We start from the raw sequence: 20,479 nt of genomic DNA, 5'->3' as shown, positions 1-20,479 counted from the left end.
CCCGGTGACTGGAAGGCTTTGGGGGACATTTCACGTCTGAACTATGACATGGTATGAACTCCACGCTTAGTGGATTCATTTGACAATTGCATCAAACAGAACATGGGCCATAGCTGTGCCTTTGCTGTGTGGGAGCTGGTGTTTGAAATGGTAGCAGTATCTGAGCTGCTGGTAAACCACTGGCAGCTCGAGGCTGGCCAGAGCGGTGTGTGGGGGCATTACACTAGAGAAATCGACAAGTACTGAAAATTCAGGGTTTCCCGCTTCCTTCCAACCTGGCTTTGGATGGAGCACCAAACACACTGTTTCAGTCTTGCTCCATAATTTAACGCTTAGAAGAAAATACTTCACACAGTTCTTTTTTTGAGCCAAGGTTTACTTTTTATTATAATTTCTGAGATTATAATTATATCACTTCCCCTATCCCCTTCCCTCCCTCTAACACCTCCCATGTAACCCTCCTTGCTTTTTTTTTTTTTTTTTAAATTCCTGCCCTTTTGTTGTTGTTGTTGGTGGTGGTGGCAGTAGTGTGTATGTATGCAACACACAATTCTTGCCATCTTAACCATTCTTAACATCTCATTTGTTAAGAAAAAAAAAAAAAAGAAAGAAGAAAAGAAAGAAAGAAAAGAAGGAAAAGAAAAAAGAAAAAGAAAGAAACAAAAAAAAAAGAAAGAAAGAAAGAAAGAAAGAAAGAAAGAAAGAAAGAAAGAAAAGGTCTTACAACCATGGGGATTATAGTGATGTTCTTCATTTTCTTCCAGAGAAAAAACATGTGAAAACAAGTGACTTGGAGTCTTAAATAGTCACTGTCTTATCCACTGCTTTTATCCTCCCTGAGTAAGGAAACTGGTCAGTGTCCGCCTGTGAGCAGCTTGCCGTCACTGCTGCTCTGTGGGCAGAGGGCAAACTCACAAGTCCTCTAACCACACATGTGGCTGCTCCTTAATCTTTGTAGTGACACCTTTTCTCCCCTCTGAGCACATGTGCTCGTGTGCGTGCGTGTGTGTGTGCGTGCGTGCGAGCGAAGATCCGAGGACTGCTTTCAGGAGCTTGCTCTTTTACCGCGGGCCCTGAAGAACCATTAGGGCTTCAGGTTTGAGTGGCCCTTGCCAGCCCCACCCTGTTGACCGGGTCCTGTGCTGTTCTGCATGTGACTGGCTAGGCTTCTCTGTAGTTGCTGTTCGCTTGGAGCCCTGCAGCATCCTTCTAGAGACTGCAGATCGCTCAGGGTGGTCATCGTTCCTTGATCAATAAATCATTGCTTCTCTAACTTGATTTTATACTCTGGATTTGGGGAACTGATTCTTCAAGATTTAGGTGTCTCCCCCCTCCCCAGCCCCACACCCCCACCACCTGTGAACCCAAAGTGGCAGACCCTGGACACTGAATGGAGGCCATTGATGCTGGTTTTTAAGTGAGAAGAACAGTTTTCACCCCATCTACTTGCTCATGAGTTACAAGGGTGGCCTGCACCGTATGCACAAGCTAAGCTGGGAAAATGTTTATGTCTAAACCCCCCTCAGTAGTTTAGAATGAACATATAAGAAGAAAAAGAAGCTGCCCCCAAATGCCATGGTACTGCAGGGCTTAGCACAAAATGTTAACTGTAAATCAGAGTTCAGGGGGAAATTAGCAAACCCAACCCATTTGCATGTGCAGTTACCCACCTGCGATCATTCTACTGTTGTGTCTGTTCCATCCTTCCCCTCCCACACGAAGGTAAAAATAATTTCTATTAAAAATTGTTTTTTTTTTCCCCCTAACCAAATACAATGAATTCTTAGAATTGGAGGTAAAAGTGTGATGACTTGAGTCAGGGCTCTGATCCCAGCAGGTGCTTACTGTGTGTGCCAAGTGTGAGCGACAAGTGCAGCGGGCAGGCATTATAAGCGAATCTCAAGAGGGGATTTCGAGGTAAATAGGCCAGAGAGCATCCTACTGCACCCAGTGGTCCCAGTGCCCCGAGAGCCAGCCATAGCTTTGTTTGTGTAGAACCCGCAGGGCACAGATACAGCCCCCATTGGTAGGAAGGCTCCCAGGATGATCTCAGGCTTGGAGGAGGAAGTGGTCCGAGCATCTCAGCATTGACCAGGAACTATAGACAACCCCCTCCTCGCCCCCACCACCACAGCCTTGCCTGGGTTGGCAGGATAGGAGTCTAATGGCAGTGCCATCCTGCGGCATGCTATCCCCAGAGTGAAAAGGTCTAAGTGGAGTGATGCTGGGGCATCCCATGTGGCACCCCCTCCAACCCCCCAACCCTGGAGCTGCTCAGGATGGATAACTCATGTAGCCCAAGTCTCAGACACCCACACACACCAGGCCTCTCCTTCAATTAGCAACTGGACTTGTGCTTCCTGAGGCTCTCATGGCCCCTGTCATGTTCAAGAGCATGTCACTAAGGTAGAGTTAGATTTTTTTCCCCTTTCTGAATCAGACCACAAGGGGGCCGCATTTCACCACATAAATAGTCACCATGTCTGACTGCTCACAAGCACGGGACAAGCTGAGAGGCTGCTCCCATCTAACCTGGAGCAGCAGAAGCCTCTTAGTTAACCAGCATAGTCAGGGCTCCTCAGCCCCTTTGCACCCCAGCCCCCATCAGATTGCTAACAGTTTTTCAGCTCACCCCTAAAATTGTTTCTGCTTATGCTCCTGAAGTTAATTATGGTTGTTCTTTTTTTTTTTTTTTTAAAGATGTATTTATTTATTATTATGTATACAGTGTTCTACCTGGTTGTGAGCTACTGTGTGGTTGCTGGGAATTGAACTCAGGACCTCTGGAAGAGCAATTAGTGCTCTTAACCTCTGAGCCATCTCTCCAGCCCTATGGTTCCTCTTTCACTGTTTCCAGGACTCAGGTTCACTACTAAGCCCCTCCCCAAATGCTGACTCCCTCAAACCTGCTCCATCTGGAATTGCCAACTGAGGGTATCAGGCTGTTGGAGAGATACACTTTTTAAAAATTAAATTTATTCATTTTACATCTCAATTGCAGCTCCCTCCCTCCTCTCCTCCCTCTTTCTCTTTAGAGAAGGGAATGAACACACACACACACACACACACACACACACACACGCACGCACGCACGCACACACACACTCCTACAGACCTACCTCGGCACATAGAGTCACATCAGGACTAAGCACATCCTTTTCCACTGATGCTGGACAAGGCAGCCCAGTTAGGGGAAAGTGATTCACAAGCGGGCAACAGAGTCCATGTCAGATATGACCCCCGCCCCCGCTCCATTCGCTAGGGGACCCACATGATGACCAAGCTGCCCATCAATTACATATGTGTCATGGGCCTAGGTCCAGTCCATGTAGGTTCTTTGGTTGGTGGTCCAGTCTCTTTGAGCCCCCGTGGGCCCATGTTAGTGTACTCTGTTGGTCTTCTTGTGGTGTTTGTTTTTTGTTTTTGACTGTTTTAAATTGCTTATTGGGTATGAATTTCACAAGCATTGCGTGTGTTAGTGGTAATGGTGGAGCTGGAGAGTATTGTGTTTTCTCCAGGCTGCACGGCGAGAGCCACCAGTAGTGTGGTGGAACTTGTGGCCCTTTCCAAGGCCATGGCTCTTGCGGCCAGCAGATGTCAGCCATCTCTCTGTGTTTGTGGACTGGCTTGGTGATCCACTGGGTGTCAGGATTTCTTCTGATAGCTTTATGGAATGGATCAATGAGAATAATCTCAAAAAATTTATATGTGGACTCTTCACCAACCCAGTAAGAATTCAGGGCTCTCAAAGCCCCACAGTGGTGTCCAGCTCTCTCCTTGGCAGATTTCTGGCAAATTTTAGTTGGTTAACACCATGGTAGATAGGCTTGCCCTAAGTTGCACCCTTAGGAACTGGGTGTTTGTGGCCACCATGGTGGACACGAATCCTGTAAATGACATAATCTTGCTTGGCCTTGTATCCCAGCCTTCCAGCCTTATCATGCCCAGTGTGTGTGTGTGTGTGTGTGTGTGTGTGTGTGTGTGTGTGTGAGGTTTGGGGGGCTGTCCTGTGCAGTGCAGAGAGCTGGCAGTATTGCCAGCAGCAGGCCCTCAGAAGAAAGCATATCATGTCCAGCTGTTTCTTCCTCCATAGCTCCTGCAGGCATTTGTATGTATCCATCTTGGCTTACCTGGTGGCTGCCGCTAGAGGAAAACCTTGTGGTATTCTTGACTCCTCTGGGATCTTCTGTCCTTCCCCTACTCTTCCAGAGGACTCCCCGGGCTCCACCTAATGTTTGGCTGTGGGTCTCAGCATCTGTTTCAGTCCACTATTGGGTGGAGTATCTCAGAAGACAGTTATGCTAGACTCCTGTCTGCAAGCATAGGAGAGTATTGTTAACAGTGTCAGGGGTTGTCTGTTTCTTATGGGGTGGGTCTCAGTTTGGGCCAGTCATTGGTTGGCCATTCCCTCAATCTCTGTTCCATCTTTATGCCTGCACATCTTGTAGGCAGGGTAAATTTTGGGTCGAAGGTTTTGTGATTGTGTTGGTGTCTCCTCCCTGGACTGGAAGTCCTGCCTGGCTAGGAAGTGGTCACTTCCGGCAATATAAAGCAAGCCTATAGCCAACATCAAATTAAATGGAGGGAAACTTAAAGCAATCCCACTAAAATCAGGGACAAGACGAGCCTGCCCACTCTCTCTGTATCTTCTCAATGTAGTACTTGAAGTTCTAACTAGAGCAATAAGACAACTAAAGGAGATCAAAGGGGTATGAGTTGGAAAGGAAGAACTCAAAGTATCACTATTCACAGATGATGTGATAGGGTGCATAAGTGACCCCCCAAAATTCTAACAGAGAATTCCTACAACTGATAAATACCTTCAGCAAAGTGACTGGTTACAAAATTAACTTTAACAAACAAACAAACCAGTAGCTCTCCTTTATACAAATTATAATCTGGCTGAGAAAGAAATTAGTGAAGCAACACCTTTCACAATAGCCACAAATAATATAAAATACCTTGGTGTAACTCTAATCAACAAGCAAAAGACCTATGTGACAAAAACTTCAAGTCTCTAAAGAAAGAAATTGAAGAAGATATTAGAAGATGGAAAAATCTCCCATGCTTATGGACTGGTATGACTCACATATTAAAAAAAAACACTATCTTACCAAAAGCAATCTACAGATTCAATGCAATTCCCTTCAAAATTCCAGCACAATCCTTTACAGACCTTGAAAGAACAAGTCACAGTTTCTTGTGGAAAAGCAAAAGGCCAGAACAACTAAAACAATCCTGTACAATAAAAGAACTTCTGGAGGTATCACCGTCCCTGATTTCAAGTTGTACTATGGAGCAGCAGCAATAATAACTGCATGGTATTGGCATACAGACTGCTTGATTGATCAAAGCCCCAGAAATAAACCACACACCTGTGGACACTTGATTTTTGGCAAAGAAGCCAAAACCATATGATGAAAAAATAAAGCATCTTTTTTTTTTTTTTTTTTTGAGACAGGGTTTCTCTGTGTAGCCTTGGCTGTCCTGGACTCGCTTTGTAGACCAGGCTGGCCTGCAACTCATAGTGGTCCACCTGCCTCTGCCTCCCGAGTGCTGGGATTAAAGGCATGCACCCACACAGCCTGGCTAAGAAAGCATCTTTAACAAATGGTGCTGATCTAACTGGATGTCTGCATGTAGAAAATGCAAATAGATCCATATTTACCACCCTGCACAAAACTCAAGTCCAAGTGGATCAAAGGCCTCAACATAAAACCAGAAACACTAAATCTAATAGAAGAGAAAGTGGGAATCAGTCTTGAACTCATTGGCACAAGAGACAATGTCCTCAACAGACCACCAACAGCTCAAGCACTAAGATCAATAATTGATAAATGGGAGCTCATGAAACTGAAAAGCTTCTGCAAGGAAAAGGATACTGTCCGTAGAACAGAATGGGAGTCTACAGACTGGGAAAAGATCTTCACCAATCCCACATCTGACAGAGAACTCATATCCAAAATATATAAAGAACTCAAGAAATTAAACACCAACAAACCCAATAATCCAACTTAAAATGGGTACAAAGCTAAACAGAGAATCTCTAATGGTCAAGAAGCACTTAAAGAAATGCTCAATGTCCTTAGTCGTCAAGGAAATGCAAATCAAAATGGCTCTAAGATTCCATCTTGACACCCTTCAGAATGGCTAAGATCAAAAACTCAAGTGACAGCACATGCTGGTGAGGATGAGGAGCAAGGGGAACACTCCTCCATTGCTGGTGGGCGTGCAACTTGTACAACCACTTGGGAAATCAATCTGGCACTTTCTAAAAAAAATGGGAATAATGCTACCTCAAGACCCAGCTATTCCATTCCTGGGAATATACCCAAAAGATGCTCCACCATACCGTGAGGACACTTGCTCAACTATGTTCATAGCAGCCTATTCATAATAGCCAGAAACAGGAAACAACCCAGATGGCCCTCAATAGAAGAATGGATAAAGAAACTGGGTACATTTACAAAATGGAATACTACTCGGCTTTTAGAAACAAGAAAACCATGCAATTTGCAGGCAAATGGATGAAACTAGAAAAGATCACCTTGAGTGAGATAACCCAGACCCAGAGAGACATAGTATGTTCTCACTTATCAGTGCATATTAGCCCTATATGTATAGTACAGGATAACAACCATACTACAGTGCACTGACCCAGGCAAGGTAAGTAGTGAGGAGGGCCCAAGGGAGGATGCTGGAATCCCTCCCTCAGAAGGGGAAGCAGAATAGACGACCGAAGTGGATGAAGAGAGGGAACTGGGTGGGAGAAGGTGTGGGAGGAGAAAGAGGATAGGGATCAGATGTAGGGAGACCTTGGGTGGGAGAGAGGAGGGAAACTGAGGGGGAGGGCATCACTGAGATAAGCTGGAGTCCTGCCACAGGGTAGGCTCCTGGGAGGATAGGGGGGTGACTCTAGCTGTAGGGGACATGGAGACGCTCTTCTAATCACCCCACTAAAAGGCCTAGCTTCTAAGAGGCCTTGGGAGTCTCCATTCATCTCCCTGTCTCGAGTTTCCTTGGAAGGCCAAGGGGGGCAGTGCTTTACTGCCAAGTAACAGGACTTCCAAAAGCACCTTCAGCTAGTCCACTTTCCAAAATGCAAGTGCATGGACAGCTTACACCAGCATGAGGTTAGAGGGCCCTTTGCAAGGTATGGGAGGGACTGGGGAGAGAGCTCGGCTAGCCTTGAAAGCATAAGGACCCTGGGCCCCATGGCAGGGGCTGGCCATGAGTGCCTGTGACCCTCGCACTGGGGAGGTGGAGACAGGAGGAGCTCCAAGCTCAATGGCCAGTCAAGCTAGCCTCACTGGTGAGCCCCAGGTCCCAGTGAGAGACCTGGTCTTAATGTAAAAACAAGGAAGATGACCACACCCAACGTTGAACTCTGGCCTCCACTGTGGTGGTGTCATTTCACCTTCCCTCCCTCCCCCCTTCCTTCCCTTCTTCCCTCCCTCGCTCCCTCCTTCCCTCCCTCCCTCGCTCTCTCTGTCTCTCTCTCTCCCTTATGTCTCTGTCTGTCTCTGTCTCTCCTTCCCTCCCTCCCTTGCTCCTCCCTTCCTCTCTCTCCCTCTCTCTGTCTCTGTCTTTCTCCTATGTCTCTCTCTGTCTCTGTCTCTCCCCCCTTTCACATACACTCTGTCCATTTTCCACAAGTACTTGAAAAAAAAATGTAACTGTACTGAACATCTGTAGATTCCTTTTCATTGTTAGTCCCTAAACAATAGCATATAACAGTATTTGCATAACATTTACATTGTGTTGGGAATCAAAAGTAATTGAGAGGTAACTTAAAGTATAAGCAGATGTGCCTCAGTTATGTGCAAAGCATAATGCCACTTTATAGCAGAGACCCCTGTGGGTGGGTACTGAGGACGGCCTGTGCTTCACGTTTCCATTTGCTGACACACACATTTGCATTCGTGGATTAAATTATGCTCAACGTGACTGCAGAGGCAAAGCTGGCTCTGTGAGATCCCACCAGAGGAGCCTGGAGCTCTGTGGTCCGGCTCCTGTCACGCCTCTGACAGATATGCACTTGTATCCTTGGCCTCTCATCTCCCAGCATTGGTGTCCTCGACTGTGTAAGGAGGAATTGGACTCAAATTACCTGTAAAGTGACTTCTCAAATTTACTTTTAAAAAGAAGTAGAAAATGTTATGTTACTTTTTATAAAGTTTAGTGTGTGTGTGTTTGTTTATATGTGTGTGGTGGTGGTGGTGGGTGCATGCTACAGCACGTGTGTGGATCTCAGAAGACAACTTGTAGGAATCAGTTCTCTCCTGGGTCTCCAGGGTCAAATTCTAGTGGTCAGGCTTGTCAGCAGACACCTTTGCTGTATGGCTTCTCTCGGGGCCCTGCTATATTTGTTTTAATTAAGTGAAGGTTCAGTGTTACTACCATGAAAGCCTAAACTCTGAAAAAAAGAAAGACCTTTCTGAGGTGTAACATAACCCCACGAACGTAACCTCAACAGCCAGTGTCACGTGATAGGTCACAGTGAGAACGCTGGAGGGCTAAAATTACCGTGCAGCATTACCTCCGCTCAGTGTAGAGAAGATGCGTATGGCAGTGGTATTGATCTCCTGTTCAGCCTCTGCTCTCGTTCCCCAGGTAAAGATTTTAAAACCTAAACATATCTGAAACATCAAACAGTTCTTTCCCCAAGCGTCTCAGAGAAGAGCCACTCAGCTGATACTGATTTGAAGTGGAAACCACACCTGGGCAGGCGGAGATTCCCATGAAGCACTTGTGTCCTGGTGGACATCGACCATAGCCTGCTTATTAGAGCCGGAGACCAGAAAAAAGAGGTTCGGAATAGAAGTGCTAACCACGCTGCTGCTGGCTGGCAGGTGGCATTGCCGGTCTTGAAGATATTTTTGAGTCGGCTTCATGGGATTCTGAATAGAACTCAAACACAGCCACGTGAGTGCTTTGTTTCCCAGCGTCTCCGGTCTCCAATGTTTCAGTCACCATCATGATTGTCAAAACACGCTAGTGATTTCTCTTGACACAACTTGCTCTGTTAAAGAGAGCTATCTTGTTACGGTCATTCCACGTGCCCAAGTTCCCCTGTTCTTTCCCCTCCATCATTGTGTCCCCAACAAAGCCATAACCAAGTCACACTGAATTAGTCAGCACTGGCTGTCAGTCCTGGAGCAGGACCCGCAAAGTCTCGTGACGCCAGCCTGCTGGGCACCGTCTCCAAGGCAACAGGGGCTGCCTTTCTCTCTCTGAAGGGAAGCCTAGGAGAATCTGGTCTTGATGCCGCTCTTCAGAGAGCCAGTGTGGGGGAGATGGTCTGTGAATGAGGAGCCTTGCCTGGCTTGCTTAGTTTTCCTCACTAAGGATGCCTCATTCACATTAATTTTCCCTCTCTGACATAAGCGTTTGAATTGACCTGCTACTGGTGGGCAGTTACAAGCATATTCAAAATGCACCCAGGCACCAGTCTGAAATGCCCCGGGTCATTGTCTACTTTAGAAAGCAAGAGGTTCAGAATCCTTTCAGAAAAAACCCAGATGAGATTAGCATGGACCACAACACACGTAATGAAAGGTGCAAGTCCCCGAGCACAAGGGCACCCCTGCAGTGCTGCTCCTGCACTTAGGACTAAAAAGTTTATTGTCCAAATTTGGGACACATTACACAGTGGAAGAGGAAGTTTCATACATAATTAAGCAACACGACAGACTCACACTGTCCCTGTCATCCGCGTGTTTGTCACCCTCCACCTTGCCTCAGAGTGGGAACTTCTTTGAACAAATGCTTTTCCAGCCAGAGTGGAGTCTGAAGACTTCTGAGCTCAAGTGATGAAAGACTCTCCTTTGGGCTGTGGGATAAAATCTAGTCAGGATGGATCAGAGAAGGTGCCGCAGCTCGGAGGATCAAACCGACCGAGGGGACAAGGCTTTGCAGCTGCCTCTGAGGAAGGAGGGACGGTTCAGCTGGCTGTGTTAGAGGAACTGCGGTTCTGTCTAGTAGAGAGCACAGCCATTTTGCTTTATGTCTGAGCAGGGTCATGTGAAGCAATCCCAACACAATAAATAAGACAGAAAAAATGTGGTGTTGATGACAAATTGTTTCCTAAACATTCGCTGAAGGGAGACATCAGCCAGCCTGGGGAACATGCTTAGCTTTGACCAATGATGGTAAGAGAAACTGGGAAGGCTGTGTGCATTAGTCAGGGTCCTCTGGAGGAGGAAAGCTGATATAGGATGAAAATCTCTCTCTCTCTCCATCCTCTCTCTCTCTCTCTCCCCACCCTCTCTCTCTCTCTCTCTCCCTCTCCACCACCACCCACACCCACACCCCTACACAAAGGTTTACAGGCTGTGGACCAGCTCGTCCAACAATGGCTGTCTACCAACAGAAGGTCCAAGAGTCCAGCAGTTGCTCAGTCCACAGGCTGGATGCCTCGGCCGGTCTTCACTATCGGCAAGAATCCTGAAGAAGTCGGCTCTAATGCCAGTGAAGGACTGCCTCGCCAACAAGCAGGCAAAGAACAGGCTTCCTCCTTCCATGTCTTTATACAGGCTGCTGGCAAGAAGGCATGGCCCAGGTTAATGCTGGAGCTCTGCATCTCACAAGATCTGGGTTAAAGGCGCATCTTCCCACCAGAAGAGATCTGCTTTAAAAGTGGGTCTTCCCACTTCGAATGATTTAACTGAGGGGAAAAAGTCCCTTCCAGGCATACCCAGCTGCTTGGGTTTTAGCTAATTCTCAGTGTCATCAAGGTGACAACCAAGAATTACCATCACACTGTTTTCACACTGTAAAGTGTGCCCATCTCAGGTGTAAATGTGTTTTTCTTTAACCATACATAGGCTGCCTGGAAAAATAATCTCACAACCCTCATAAATTACATAAGAAATACACTTTGCTGTACACAAACCAGACATGGGGACCCAGGTCTAGCTCAGGGGTTCCCTATCATACACGGAGTCCTGGGTTCAATACCCAGTACAGCACAGTCCCAGCCTGCTGCTGGGTGCCTGTGCTCTAACACTGCAGGCCAGAGAAAGGAAGATCAGAAGTCCAGGGCACCCTCCTACACAGTATGCGGGAGAACAACCTGGAAGGCCTGAGCCAGTGTCTGAAAAGTGAACAACATGGAAGCCCAGGAAATGGAAACACAGAATAAAATGAGCCCCAAGTAGCCAGAAATGGCCACTAATAGTGTAACAGCGCACACCTTCCGCACCGAGGCTTACACACTTTATTTATAGACAATTATAAAAGGCAGCTAACTGCATTTTCTGTATTGTTTTATGGACATCAAATACACACGTGTAGCTCAATGGCATTTCACAATATTGTGTAGTACCAGAAACTGAACTCCAAGCCAGGTGTGGTGGCGCACGCCTTTAATCCCAGCACTCAGGAGGCAGAGGCAGGTGGATCTCTGTGAGTTCGAGGCCAGGCTTGTCTACAAAGCAAGTCCAAGACAGCCAAGGCTACACAGAGAAACCCTGTCTCGAAAAACCAAACCAACAGAAACTGAACTCTAAGCATCAGGTCTCTGGCTCTTCCCAAGCCCTTTCTGCCATAAGTGGTGAAGTGTGCATGTGCCTGTGGATGCACAGTCTTGGTTGCACGAGTTTGGAGGGTCCCTGCCGTTGCTCCCTCTGGTTCTGTTTGTGATTCATTGGTGGGATGGACACAATAAAAGGCAAAAGAGAGACGAGTTCCTAATTCTCAATCAGACACAACCCTAAGCACAGCTCCAACCCTTCTGTTCTGTTTCTTACTTGTCACATTACAACGATCAGAGAAAAGGAAGCCTGCTAAAACCCCAAAGTTATAAAGCAATTTATTTCTATAAGGAGTTGTTACTTTCTTTTCAAAAGGATGTTAGCAATTCTATTAAAAAACAGCCCCTTCCAGTTTCATTGTTGTTGAGCCAATTGGTAGGTGACTGGGAAGTCAAGGTGCCTGAATGAGAACTTGTGGGGGGACAACAGGAAGGTTTGGGGCCCATCAGACTGCATGTCTGCCTTCTGAGTCGTCATAAGGGGGGGCCAGGGCAACAATTGGCTTGCAAAGGTCCCCTTGGTGGAGGTGGCAGCGAGCTTGCCGTGTGATATTGGTGGTGGGTGGTCTCCTGGCGCTCTCCCCTTTCCCCACTACCCTGGAGGAGCCTGTGCTAAGGCGACTGTCAGACTGCAGTGCATGTCAGGTCTGATGCTGTCCAGCCCTAGAGACAAAGGGCAACCCGCTCTCAAGATAAAAAACAGCTGCTGGAAGGGGAGTCTGGGAAAGTATTTTTGATAAAGAATCCAGGGACCTCCAGCTTCACATGGGAGAGGGCTGGGGGTGGGGCTGGGGCTGGGGGTGGGGTGATATGGTTGAAAAAAAAAAATTGGCAGCCTGTATTAACCCCCACGAGACAGCTGTGTAGCTGGGATGGCATGTGTTCCAAGTACCTGTGCTTTCTCAGTGCAATGGGAAAGCCGTGGAGGAAATACCACAGACCACACACAAAGATGCCTGGCGTTTTCCTTTCCTCCAGTGCTCCTCATGGGCTACCAATGTGAGTGTTAGGTCCTGCTGGGGATGCACACACTGGGATAGGTTCTGAGGAACTTCTTTTCTTAGTTCTGCTGAGACCAGATGAGATCAGCCCAAGTAGAAAATTTTTTCTCATACCAAGTGCAGAGATAGGGCTGAGTCCCGAGAGTGGAGGCCATGAGCTACCCCCCCCCCCCCCCCGCCACACACACACCCATGACTGGTCTGGCACCACCAGCTTACACCAGGGAAGCCTGTAGGGATCTCACAGTTCTCTAGGGCTCTAAATGGAACGATAGCTCCTCCTATCCACGTAGGAAAATAGTTTGAGTTAGAAGGACATAGAAACCCAAATTAACGGAGACAACATTTTTTGAGTTTGCCTACAAGGTAAAGCATTTTCCTTTCCTGGCCAGGCTCCCCAAAATTGAGCTCAAGGGCCAGGGAGATGGTTCCAGGGGGTAAAGGCACTTTGCTGTGCAAGCCTGGTGACCTGAGTTTGATCCCCAGAACCCGTATTAAGGTGGAAGGTGAATGAACTAACTGGTAGGCTGAGTGCGGGGTAACAGGAGCTCAGTTGGGTTGGGTGACGGAGAAAGGAAGGCATCTTTCAGGCCATGGTGAGCTGGGTTTGAAGAGGCAGAAGCAAATGCTGGCGTGGAGAGCTTTCTAGAGCCTTTCCTTCACTGTGGACGGCTCCCTGATGGTCATTCAAAGTTCCTGAACCATTGTAAGTTTGCTACGCGATGCTGACCATAACGCTGTATCAAAGCATTTCCACCAAGTGGAACAGTGATCTAATTGCTTTTAACCAGCCCCCAAAGGCTTCTAACGTTTGCCCAGCATAGGAGGCATAACAATGGCCTCTGGTTCAGTAAGGAGAGCCTGGGAAGACTCTGGTCGTAACGGCCTTTTGGGTTTGGCTTCATAGTTTTCTTGTGTTTGGTGATTTCATCTTTCCATTGACTGGCAAGTCATAGAGAGAGAGAGAGATGGGTGCTCTTGAATGTGACAGGTCTGAAGAGAGGTATGGGGACACCCTAACTTAGGCGTAGAGGTATGGGGACACCCTAACTTAGGTGTAGAGGTATGGGGACACCCTAACTTAGGCGTAGAGGCTTTCTAGACTTGAGCTTTAGAGGCTTTGGGTGGTGGGTGGATAAGCTGGTGTCTCATCAAGGTTACCTCACATGAAGAGAGGGTGTGTGGGAGAGAGGGAGGAGGCTGGGCACAGACAGAGTGGGACAGGAGGGCTGAGTTGAACTGGCCACACAGGGCCCTCAGAGATGCTCTGGGCCATTGCTTTCCACCCGGTGAAAGACTGTTGCTGCACAGGACTCTTTCTGCTGCATTCGGGCCTCTGGTTCTTGTCCTGTGATGGTTGTAAGAGGAGGGAGGCCACCCAAGGAGTCATCAAGCCAAGGGGGAAGGGAGATAAGATTGTCCCACATCCATCCCATTCATCTAGAATCGAAGCTCGTCCCAGAGGGTCTGAGGAAGCCGGAGAAGACAGAGGCAGCCGTCCCTGGGTCCCAGGGAGGCCTGTGTGAGTGACAGACCATCAGGGGTGAAAAAGACAGGAGGTCCAGAGTCTCAAGGGGGAGGGCCGAAGTCTTGGAAAGCTGAGAGTCAGTTTAAGCGTGACCTTGTTTGATCTCAGTGGGTAAAGAGGGATCCTGAAACCTGTCTGTAAATACCTTTAGGGATTTGTTATGGGTTAGAGTTTTAGTTGGTATCAAACTTCTGTCCTAACAATTTCTTTTACAAGTGTATGGTTTTAAAACGATGATGATGCGTGTTAATTTAACTCACTGACATTGCATATATTGGGATCCCAACTACCCCCTCTCATCGTCCACCTTTCTCCCTCCTCCCCTTAGTCTTCTTATTTTATAAATAGTCCTGGTACTTCAGGTAGTCACTTAAAATTTTCAGTTGACACATGGAAAGAACAGGCAATATTTGTCATTCTGCATCGTACTGGTTTTGCTTACTAATGACTTCTAGTTTCATCTGTTTTCCTGCCAATGACATGACTGTGTTCTTTATGGCTGCATAATATTCCACTCATGTATATATGCCATATTTTCTTAATCATTGACGTGCTGGTAAGTATTTATACTGGTTCCATACAATAGGGATTATAAATAGTGCCATGATAAATATAGGTATATTCTATTTAAAAATAGCACAAATGTTTACATTTTGTAAAAAAAAAAAAAAAAAAAAAAGATGGAGTAAGATTTGAGTTTTAAATAAATTTAAGTGTATTTACACACACAAGTAGCGGCTAGAATTTTGGTACTGGCCATCACATTGGTATGATTTCTTCTCTTCCTATTGAGGATGGACCTACTGTGGTTCCTTCTTGTCACCCATAAAGGTGACAGTTTATACACACCTGAGCCACAGACATTGCCAGCTAGAGCTGGGAGGCGGGGGCAGGAAACAGCTGTTGCACTTACAGTGAGGTTTTGCTCATCTGTGATCCCTTACGTGAGGGGGAACTGGATCCCTTACGTGAGGGGGAACTGGTCTGTACAAGGCTCGTGCTGCCCACTACCTGGCTGAACAGAAGCAGAGAATAAGCTGCCTGCTGGTGGCTGGTGAGGCTGAGTAGGGATGGACAGCCCTGCTCCCCTCAGAGATGGACAGCTCCGCCCCCACAGGCATGGACAGCCCCGCCCCCCTCAGGGATGGAGAGCCCCACCCCCTGAGACATTCAGCCTGAAATACTGGGCAGAATGGCAGTATTCAACACGCTTGTCTGACAGTGGGCCTTAGAGTCTTGGTGGGTCAAGGAGACTTAATGACAGCTATGCAAATGATCTTGGGTTTACTCTGGGGTCATTCCAAAGCAAGGTAGGGAAAAAAGTAATTTTATTTGTATAAAGAAGACAGAAATGCTTAGAAATTCACAGCCCACTGAGCCCTTTTCTATTGTTTTTCTGGTTTCTTGATTTCTGTAACTTCCTAACCCTGGGATAGGTCAAATTTACTGCTCCCAACAAAGGATGGTCTATATGCTTTGACAGTAGGAGAAATGAGGGAGAGGGAGAGAGCAATCCAGAGCCCAGACCATTCTTTCCAGAGAATGTCAAGTTCTGAGGTGGAAGTAGCTGCTGGGTCAAAGATTAAATAAACATCAAACGGGTGGAGGAGTTAGAGAGGCTTGGGGACCTGCTGGGGTCAGAAGTGTGTCTTAGGGGTCACACGGTGAAGGAAAGGGCTCCGTCCGCACACTTGGTTTCCATCTCTGGCCTTGTTAGGGCTGGACAGAAAAGGAGCAAGGTTTCAGACATCGCTTTTATCCCACTTCCACTCCCAGTGGCTTGAACAAGCAGCAAAATCATTGATATTTGGCTATAAATGGAATGTGTGTGTTTTCACGCTCAGCAACATTAAAGGAGCTTCACTGAGCACCCCTGGCCTGCCCGGTTCCTAGCTCAGCACTTCAAGGTATATCAAACAAGTGTAGCATCACGGATAGTGTGGAGAGAGGAAAAATCCAGCACCAAACCCCAGAGCCATCTCTCTCCAACTCCCAGTGCCATCTTTCTGGGAGCTTGGGCCAGTGGCACCATGTTAGTGCCCTTTGGTACTATGGCAGATGCCTCAACAAGAAGCATCAGAGGCTGGGGTGTGGGTGGCTGTGGTCAACTACCAGGCTGTCCTAGGAAAATGCCTTGGACCATGTGGCTTAGATAACAGACACACGTTTGCTTAAAGTCCTAGAGGCTTTAAGTCTAAGGTCAAAGGGAGCTCATGCCTTCTGCAAGCTTAGCCATCTTCTCAGAACGTCCTAGTGGTGATTTGAACAAGAACCCCTCCCTCCCCCCATGTATTTCAATACTTGGTCCTCTCCATTTGTGGTGCTATTTGGGGGGAGGTCTTGGAACTTTTGGAGGGTGGAGTCTGGCTAAAGGAAGTACGTCACTGGGGAGGGCTTTGGGAGTTTATGTTTACTCAAGTTCTAGTTTGAACTCTGCTTTCTTGTTTGCAGGGGAAGGTGTGATCTCTTAGGTTGCTGACATGCCTCCCCCACTAGTATGGTCTCCTCCTCTGGAGCCATTAGCGTGGATAAACCCCACCTTCTATAGCTGGGCCTTGCTCTTGGTCTTTTATCACAGCAACAGAGAAGGAGCTAGTCCTGTTATCATGTGTCTGTGTCTTCTCCGTGTAGCCTCACGAGTCTTGTGTGTGAGGTCTGTGTCCCACTGTAAAAGTCTAGTTTTACCTTCATCATCATCATCAATTATTTTAAAAAGATTTATTTATTTGTTATTTATACAGTATTTTCCCTGCATGTGTGTCTGTACACCAGAAGAAGGCACCAGATCTCACTATAGATGGTTGTGAGCCACCCTGTGGTTGCTGGGAATTGAACTCAGGGCCTTTAGGAAGAACAGACAGTGCTCTTAACCTCCGAGACATCATCTCTCTAGCCTTCTTCTTCTTCTTCTTCTTCTTCTTCTTCTTCTTCTTCTTATTATTATTATTATTATTATTATTATTATTATTATTATTGTTTTTTGAGACAGGGTTTCTCTTGTGTAGCCTTGCCTGTCCTGGACTCGCTTTGTAGACCAGGCTGGCCTCGAACTCACAGAGATCCCTCTGCCTCTGCCTCCCGAGTGCTGGGATTAAAGGTTGTGCCACCACCGCCCGGCTTACAATTATTATTTTAAAAAATGTATCCTCATATATAATAACATTCTGGATGCTGGGATTTAGGACCTAAATACACACATTCTTTCGTGGTCCCTAACTCTAGGCCATGATGTGGGTCTTGCTGGGAAGCCATTGCCCTCAGGTAGCATTTCTGTCTTACCCCAGGTGCATGGCGTTCTTCCATCAGTGTCAGCCCTTTTGGTTCTGCAGAGCAGTGGCTTTCCTCACACTGGGCTCACTCCTTGCAAAGGGGATGGCGCCCATAGCCATGGTGAAAGGTACCAAAGCCCTAACAAGTATGAGGGCTCAAGATTTGGGGGTTCTGGTCTGAATCATGTCTCTGCCTACCAGGTGGCTTGGAGGTAGTTTCTCATGTGTAAAATGGGGGTGATCAGGTAGAAGAGAGTAGGCACAGTGGCCAGTTGATTGCCAGCTGGTGGAAGGCCAGGGCCAGGGTAAATGATTGGCACCAGCTGGAATTACTGAGAAAGGTCTTGTGCTTGCTGGGGTTGGAGGGTTTCCCGTCCACACTGGGCTGCAGCCAGCCGCCATCCGTGACTGGCTAACTTTTTGGTCAAAAGTAACTCATCTCTTTTTCTTCTGGGGTAAAATATACTGGCCTTCTGAATGCAAATAGCACATGTTTAACTGGGACATCTTGGAGAAAGGCACTTCCCACCCCTTCCCATCAGCCACCAGATCATCTGTCCTGGTGCCGGTGGCCTTGGCTCGAGTCTCAGCACAGGCCTTTGGAATTCTTAAGACCAGTTAGTGAGACAAAGAGCCTGTGTGAACTCTGGCGACACAGTGATGGAGCGGGAACAAGAGCCAGATGGAGGCGGCTCGATCCTACGTTCTGATAGGAACGGTTCTCAGGGACTCAGCCTTCCCCTCGCTGTTCCATATGGATACTTTAATTTTGCTTTTATTGTTTAATTTTATGTGCATGTGTGTTTTGCCTGCATGTGTGTGTCTGGTGCCCTTGGCAGTTATAAGAGGGCAAGTATCCCTGGTACTGCATTTATGGATAGTTATGAGCCACTGTGTGGGTTCTGGGAATTGAACTTGGGTCCTCTGCAGGAGTGACAAATGCTCTTAACCACTGAGCCATCTGTCTAGACCCCTGTGGGTGGATTTTAAAAACAAATTTTTAGATTTATTTAGTTTGTGTATGTATCTGTGTGCACACATGCTTACACACACATGCAATGCACACATGTAGAGGTCACAGGACAACTTGTTGGAGTCAGTGCTCCTCTTCCGCTGTGTGTGTATTCCAGGAATTGAACTCAGGTCATCGTGCTTGGCAGTAGACACCTTTACCCACTGAACTGCCTTACCAGCACACATGCATGGGTCTTGAAACGTTTACTATAGACATTGGGTGTCTTTTTGTGGCTGAGTAGGTCACATCCTGTTATCCTTGTAAGTCAAATGAATGCTAGAACGGAAGAGAAGAAGACTGTACCTTGGTGGGGGGGGGGGGGGGGAGGGGCCACTAATGACTTAACAGGACTATAGATCTAGATAGAAGTCGGTAAAAGTGGCAGGGGGAAAACCAACTCAAGCAGCATGGTCTCAGATCTAGATTCAGGTGGACTTCAGAGACAAGTGTTGGGATCAGCCACGCTGGCACATGGTCCTAGCAAGTGGGAGAGGGGTGGCTGCGGTGATTGGAATGTGCTTTGTTCTCCAAAGTTTGAATGCTTGGGGCTGAAGTGGAGCTGACACTGGGGCCAGATCAGCCTGATCTGCAGTTTGTTCTCACTCATCCTTATCTTCCACAGCACTGAGGTGCAGTATGGTTCCTTCCATTGCCGTGGGTTTGACTAGCGAGAGGGTACATGGGAGAGGACCTGTCCTAGCATGCCCACTGTGTAGTGAGTGTGTCAGGAACTGCTGACGCAACAGCTCTCATGTCAAAGCCAAGGAGAGCTCATTTACCCTGAAGACAAATAGGAGTGGCCCATGACACATTCCACTGTGCACATGGTTATATGATATATGTTTTGGGGGGAGAGTGTTTGACACAGGGTTTTCTCTGTGTAGCCTTGGCTGTCCTGGACTCACTTTGTAGACCAGGTTGGCCTCGAACTCACAGAAATCCACCTGCCTCTGCCTCCTGAGTGCTGGGATTAAAGGTGTGCACCACTACGCCCAGCGGTTATATGAGATTTTACTAGTTCCAAAACAAGGGAAGTGTAAAAAAAAAAAAAAAAAAAATCAAGATAGTTATCAAATCCACTGATGACAACACAGGGTTAGTACATTATAGCACAGTGGCGAAACTTGGCCACTGATCCCAGGTGTGATCTAAAGATGTGTTTGGTGGAAACTAGTCATTAAGGACATATTTTAAAGATTTAATGGTCTAAGGTCAGTCGAAGGGCTGAGCAATGGGTGGCACTGAAAGGGACTAAAGTGACCCAAGGAAATTCAACCTGCAGGATTCTTCATAACCATGAAATTCTAATCAGTCATTTAGCTTTGTAGACCCTTCAACACAACTGTGCTACCTGCCCCTCCCAGTGGGGATTTCAGGAATACGAACAATAGTGATTTTTGTTCTTGAGGTTTACAGGGTGGGAAAGCTTTCGATGATAAGCAAGGTGGATCGGATGCGCCTCATCGGTCCACAGCCTCCATAGTGGGAAGGTGTCCACCAATCTGATCTTGTCTCCTAAACTACCCCTGTATCAGCGCCCTGCTCTGCTGGCTCCTTAGGATGCCTGCTCTCTTCCCATTAGCTAGCTCATCACAATAAAGTTCTTTATCCATCACTACCCTGTCTCCCAACTGTATGATGGGAGCATCATATGGCAAGCAGAGTGAGCCTTTCACGTGGTGAAAGAACCCTCAGGAGCTGGAACATGGCAAGAGGTGTTAGGTTCTTGGGGATAATGCCTGTGGTGGTTTGAACGAAAATGGCCCCCATAGGCTCATCATAGGCACTATCAAGAGGTATGGCTTTGTTGGAGGAAGTGTGTCACCTGAGGGTGGACTTTGAGGTTTCAGATGCTCAAGCCGGGCCCAGTGTCTCATTCCCTCTTCTTGCTGCTTGCTGGTCCAGATGTAAAACTCTCAGCTCCTTCTCCAGCACCATGTCTGCCTGTACGCCGCTGTGCTTCCCGCCATGATGATAACGGACTAAGTCTGGACCTGTAAGCCAACTCCAGTTAAATGGTTTCCTTTATAGGAGTTCCTTAGTCACGGTTTTAGGCCCTTGCCCGTCCTGCCCATGTGGGGAGAAAGAATAGGAATGAAAAATGTCCCTCCGACACTGCTGATCTCATCAAAA

Source organism: Acomys russatus, chromosome 8 (genome assembly GCF_903995435.1).
Source record: "Acomys russatus chromosome 8, mAcoRus1.1, whole genome shotgun sequence".
Taxonomy (NCBI): domain Eukaryota; kingdom Metazoa; phylum Chordata; class Mammalia; order Rodentia; family Muridae; genus Acomys; species Acomys russatus.
This window is presented reverse-complemented; position numbering follows the sequence as displayed.